Source organism: Nyctereutes procyonoides, unplaced genomic scaffold, assembly GCF_905146905.1.
Source record: "Nyctereutes procyonoides isolate TBG_1078 unplaced genomic scaffold, NYPRO_anot_genome, whole genome shotgun sequence".
Classification (NCBI taxonomy): Eukaryota; Metazoa; Chordata; class Mammalia; order Carnivora; family Canidae; genus Nyctereutes; species Nyctereutes procyonoides.
The window spans coordinates 4,404,100-4,410,099 of record NW_026575037.1 but is presented as its reverse complement, the minus strand read 5'-3'; positions in this window follow the sequence as shown (position 1 = coordinate 4,410,099).

The window sequence follows — 6,000 nt, the reverse complement described above, 5'->3', positions numbered from 1 at the left end:
GTGTCAGGTGTGTGGATATTACTGTGTGTCTTCTGAGAATTCGAATGATCTGGTTGGACCCATGGGATGGGGACAGTACCAGTCTTAAATGGTCAGATGCCAGATAGGCTCATAGCCTGTTATCCTAACTAAAAAAAAAAAAAAAAATGCAAATTCTAAACATGTTGTTAGTAGTAATGGTTCTCATCCTCTCTATCACCATTCAGACAATTAGCAATGAAATGTATTGAGTGCGTATCTGCTGTATTTCCCACACAATGTGCAGTGCCAAGGGTATGCTGGTGAGTCAGACAAGCTCATTCTTCATCACAGAACCTGGCATTTTACAGGGAAAGCGAGACATCGAGCCCATCATTACCAGGGTGAAGAGAACCAAGGCAGAGAAGCACAGGACAATGGGAGTCACTAAAATTGATCTTTGGGCGTCTCAGGCAAATGTCGCAGAAGGCCCCCCTGACATCTTCCTGTCTTGTACTCTGTAGAGGTATTTGGGTTAGGCTGGCTCTTGTGAAATGCTTCGTGCTGGACAGCCCAAGCGTTCGACCACTTTTGTCCTCTCTACCAAGTGACTTGAAATAGAGGTTCTCTCTGCTGCCACCAAAACATGTGAGTCCCTTTATCCTCAAAACCCAGAGATGAAGTACCTGCATGCTCAGTGGGCCTTCTTGCAAAGTAATGATGAGAGTACTTTTCCCCACGCAAGCAGGGACTACTCAAAGGTGAGTACTGTGACGGTCTTAAAATGTGACCACAAATTCTTTGAAACCCTTCCCCTCTAGAAGTGTGTTCTACTGTCTCTCCCCTTGAATCTGGGCAGGGCAGTGACTATTTTAAACCAATAAATGGTGATGGAAGTGACACTATGTGACTTCCCAGTCTGAGTCCAGAAGGCCTTGGGGCTTCTGCCTCCTTCCCTGGAACTCTTGCTCTCAGAGCTCTGAGCCATCACAGAAGAAATCTGCTGCCACCATGCTGGAGAGGTCACATGTCAGCCCTGTGGTCCACAGTTCCAGCTGAGGCAGCCTTCTAGACATTCCTGCTGAGGCACCAGACACGTGACTGAAGCTGTTGGACCCTCAAGAGTAGTCTCTCTGCCAGCTGCATACCACCCAGCAACTTCTATCAATGTCACATGGAAGAGAAGAATCACCCTGCCAAGGCTTGACTGAATTCCTGACCCCGGAATTATGCAACATAATAAAACAGTTATTGTTTTAAGCCGCTAAGGGGGTCTGCTAAATAAAGGGGATCTGATCAGGGCCAAAAAAGTCTACTCTGTCCAGCCAGTGATGGAACATCAAGGTTGCCCTGCCCTAGACCTGAACTCACCATGAAGAGGAGAGGAAAATGTATGCAGGGTGGGCTGCACATGCATAACATGCCTCTCGGCAGTAAAGTGAGTCTCTGCTCCAACAGAGGGGAGCAAAAAGAAGGGTGGCCTCTTCATCCCAATACATCTGAGCAGGCGAACCTCAGGAACTTCCCCGAAAACCCCAGTCAAGTTGCAGGGGAGGGGCTGGGGGGGGGTGCAGGGAAAGGACGATTGTTCCAGGGCCAGCACGAGAAAGAGAAGGGAGAAGACAATTTGGAATAAAAAAGAAACCTTGGAAGGGAAGGGTTTCTTCCAATGACTTTGTTTTTCTGTCCCTTTGCATTTGGAACTTCCTGGATGTGATGTGCACACCCCACACTTGATGTGTGCCAGGCATTTGTGCTAAACGCTTAACTGCATAATACTCTTCAGTCTTCACTGCAATCTGGTAAAATTAATACACTTAAGTAGGAGGAAGCAGAGTCCCGGAGACTTGAATTGACCTGCCCAAGGCCACAGCTAAGTGGAAAGACGGGCATTTCCACCGAAGGCTGTCTGACTCTAACCATGGCCCCGCACTGCCACTGCTCCCCATGAGTGTGTTTCTCACTGAGTTTCCTAGAAACGGAAAAACTCCTCCCGTTGAGACTTTTGCAGATCACCGGCCTGTCACCCTATCTCGGGCAACAGGAGAGAACGTGGCTGGATGCCGGACCGGTACAAACTTACCACTACCATTAAGAAAACAACTCAGTGTTTTCTTGTTTTCATAAGCCAAGCACATTGTTCCTTTTTGTTTGTTCTTGGCTTGGTTTTATGTCTGTCACGAGTGTAATGCAGAGCTCAAAAATGGTGACTCTTGCTCTGTATGTTTAGTGTAGCCCTTTATTGGGCTTTAGTGGGACCTTGGCCTGTCCTCCTCAGTGCTCTGCACACATCCAATACTTGAGGGAGCACTTGGGGAAATAGCCTCCCGCCCTTCAGGGCAGTGTGGATTGACTTGATTCAGGCGCAGCCTCCAACCCTGCTCCCATCATCATTTCAGCTGAATCAGTAAATGAGCAGTTTAGTGTGAGAGGGAACCTCAGCATTCTCTAGCATAGCGGACAGTTTCTCTACAGATACATGGGGGACTCTAGAACTCGGCTGTTTGCACTTTTCCAAAGTGAGGGGGGAAGATCCTCCTTGTTCTGGGGCTTTGCAGCATAAGCTATAATTGGATTGATTCCCAGAAGAAATGGACAGGTCTTGACATTACATTTCTTCACCAAAACTGCCCTTTGTTGGAGTTTATGAATAGTCCTGTTCACCCAGGGCTATAGTCAAGGTAAATCCCTTACTACCTTTCCCAGTAGGAGAACCTCAGCCATGTTCTGTGCTCAATAATTAGGAGCAACTTCTTTTGTTTAGAAGGATTCAGATGCCAAGTGACCCTGAGGCTATTGCTGCCTGATGGATCTGACGGTGCTCTGAGACCTACCCACATAGAGATGAAACCACCTCACACAATGCCCTGGTGATGTCGCAGGACCTAAGTGCCCAAGAGTAAGACGGATTGGACATACTTAATTGCATTTGTCCTGGTGACTATTGAGTATAACATGGAAATACCTACACTCCTCAAAAGCCAACTGCCTGTTTGTCCTCAGATCCATTTCTCAAACTTCTGCGGCTCTGCTCAGTGTCATATGGAGTTGACTCTTATAAACTACATTTCTCAGACTTCCTTGTCAGTAGGCTTCCAATCCAATGAGAAAATGGAGGCACTTAGGGAAGAAGACAAACCAAGATGCTTCCCCTCTCTGACTTGGATAGTGTCTCTAGTGTCTCCTTCATGATCCCAGATACCTGTCTGGGCTCAGACTTCCTCCAGCAAACTCCTGCTATGCTTTCAGCTCCCATCAGGTGGCTCTGACTCCTGAACTTCAGCAACACAATCTCCTTAAAGTAGGAGCTGCTTCCTGCTGCTGCTCATCTTGGGTTGCCCCACGATTCTCTATATGCCTTTTCTGTTATTCCAAAACCTTTCTAATTTGAATTTCCTCAACTGAGTTACCTAAAATGTGTGTTGCTTTCCTGACTGGGTCTTAACTAATACATACTTCAAACTAAAAATTGCATATCCTTTGGTACAGGAATTTTGTAACTTTTTAGAGTTTGAATGATGATCTGGAAGATGAAATGTTGATGCTGAAAGTGAAGATATTTCTGTGAACTCTAAAATTGATTACAGGGTCAGAAAATAGGTTTCTACTTGAGTGCTAGATTTGGTCAAGCGGTAGTGGCTGCCTGTGATTTGAAAAGGATTCTGACGATGGATCTGTATCTGGCCAAAAAGAGTGGTGACATGGGTATGGAAATGGTGAATAGCAAGATGCACCCCATGCATCTGTTCTCCCTGATTGGTAGGAACAGAATAGGCACAGTTCTGAAATCAGAACTATCTAGGAAAATCTATTATGTATACATCATATATGTATATATGACATAACGCATATGTGTATATATGTATATATGAAAATTATGATATATCTGAAAGTGAATTTGTTCATTGTGCATTGATAATGGAAATAGAGTGAGAATAGAAAACACATTTCTGAGACTTTCTGGCCCCATTACTTTCTGGCTAGACTTTCTGGCCTCTAGCATTTCATTTACCTTTTCTGAATTGTCATTTTCATTTCTAAATCTGTATGTTAAGATAGTCTTAATGGTATTAATTTTGTATCTCAAGTGGTGTAAAACAAAGGATTCCAAAGTCTTCATCATTTCAAAGTTTCTGCCGCTTGAGCAGTGTATCAGTTAAGATCCAGTTAAGATATCAACAGAGAGAATTTAATATAGGGTTTTTTAAAAAAGATTGGAGTATCAGAAAAGCAAAAATACTTGAAACTCCAAGATAACACAAAGGTATTAATAATAACTATAGGAAGTGGCCTTTCCTCTTGGGCTAGAAGAACAAAGGAGTGAAGTTGATTTAATAGTAATTGGATGCCCTCAAGGAGGAGACGCTATTTGCCCAGTGCTGGAACTTGCATGTGGGATCATAATGAGGCTGGTCCCTTAAGCACGCAAAGATAATGGTAAGTGGAACCAGGGGCTGTTGCCACGGGAAGGTGGCATAGACACAAACAGCAAGCAGCCGGGAAGGAAACAGTCCCTTCTCCCTCCGCCTTCCTTCCAGTCTCCTTTACTGTCCCCTGGACAAAACCTAACATGGAGTTGAGGGACAGAAAGGAAGCCTTCCAACAATGGCATTACAAAGCTGAATACAAAGGGTGGGTTGAGCTGAGATGGGATAGCTTAATAGCTGCACAAGCAGCCTGAGGCTTGATCCAGATGATGCTTTTGAAAGCACTTAGCACAACACCCGGAGCTCACCCAGTAAGCAACACCAGCGGCGCTCCCGGGCCCTCTTCAGTGCTCCTTAGATGCTGAAATGGAGCCACATTTGCTCCCGATATTATCCTTTCCCAGTAGCTTTCTCTTGACGACATCGGCAAAATAGAGTAGCAAGAAAACATGTTCCGTGTTCATATTATGCTTTCTTTTTTAGGTGACAAAGATCCTTCCATATATTTGAAATGGAGCTTCCTCTAAGAGGTTTTATCATTGTAAGTGAGATTTCCTTGGTTGCCAAAGGTGCTGTTGTTTTTAACAGCAGGTAACATGTATTTGTTGCTTATTATGTGCCAAGCACCATCTGAGCACCTTGATACGGCTTCTCTTATCTCACCCCCCCCCCCCCACCAAAGCAGCCCCAAGCACAGATACTGCCACGGTCTACATTGAACTCTGAGGTCTTGAGTGAGTTGCCCAAGGCCACACAGCAGGTGAGTACGGGAGCCCCAGTGTGTGTTTCCTCCCACTCTCCAGTGCTGCCAGGCGGCACACTTGAAGTCACCTTCCCTTAGCCCTGGAATATCCTAGGTCACCATGCTGAGTGAACTGAATTAGCAGCAGAACTGGACTGTTTTTCTGTCTGTCTGTTGTTTTGTTTTGCCGATGTGGGGGGAGCAGTGCTCTTGCATCCACCGAAATTGACAGACAAGACACAGCGATATTTACATGTCCCATCGTGCTGCTTCACTCTGATCATCGGCACAGGGTCAGTCCCTGTCACCGTGTGACAGTGGTGCTGGGTCTGTGCACTTTCAAGGCTCCTTGTGACATGAGTTTATTGGCATTCGTAGAAATGAACTCCTCCCATCTCTGAGCTCACTGGGTTTTGCTCTAACTGGTGTAAGATGTAAGCCTCACCCCCACTCTCTAGCCTGGTGGTGTTCTCAGACAGACAATTCAGCTGTTCGGATGTCTATACAGTCACAAAACAGAAGCATTCTACTACACCCTATGTCCCTGGCGTGTTATCTGTTGTGTCTACACCATGGTCATCCCTGACTGAAAAGATGGTTCTAATGCACTTTAGGCCTCTGGACCTTCCAAGCAGTCTCACTCGTGGGTATCAGGTAAAGGAAGATGTTTTGATCCTCACCCCGTAGCCTCTATGTCCCTTGGCAACAGGGGAGGGATGTGAGGAGGCCACGGTAGAGGTGTTGGTGATGGAGCCGAGTGAGGAAGGAGGAGCATAAAGGAAGGGCATTGGGTTGCCATGGCAACACCAGCAAACACTCACAAGAGCGGGTGCGGTCCAGGATTTAACGAAGTGCCACTGGGTTTGAGCAGCA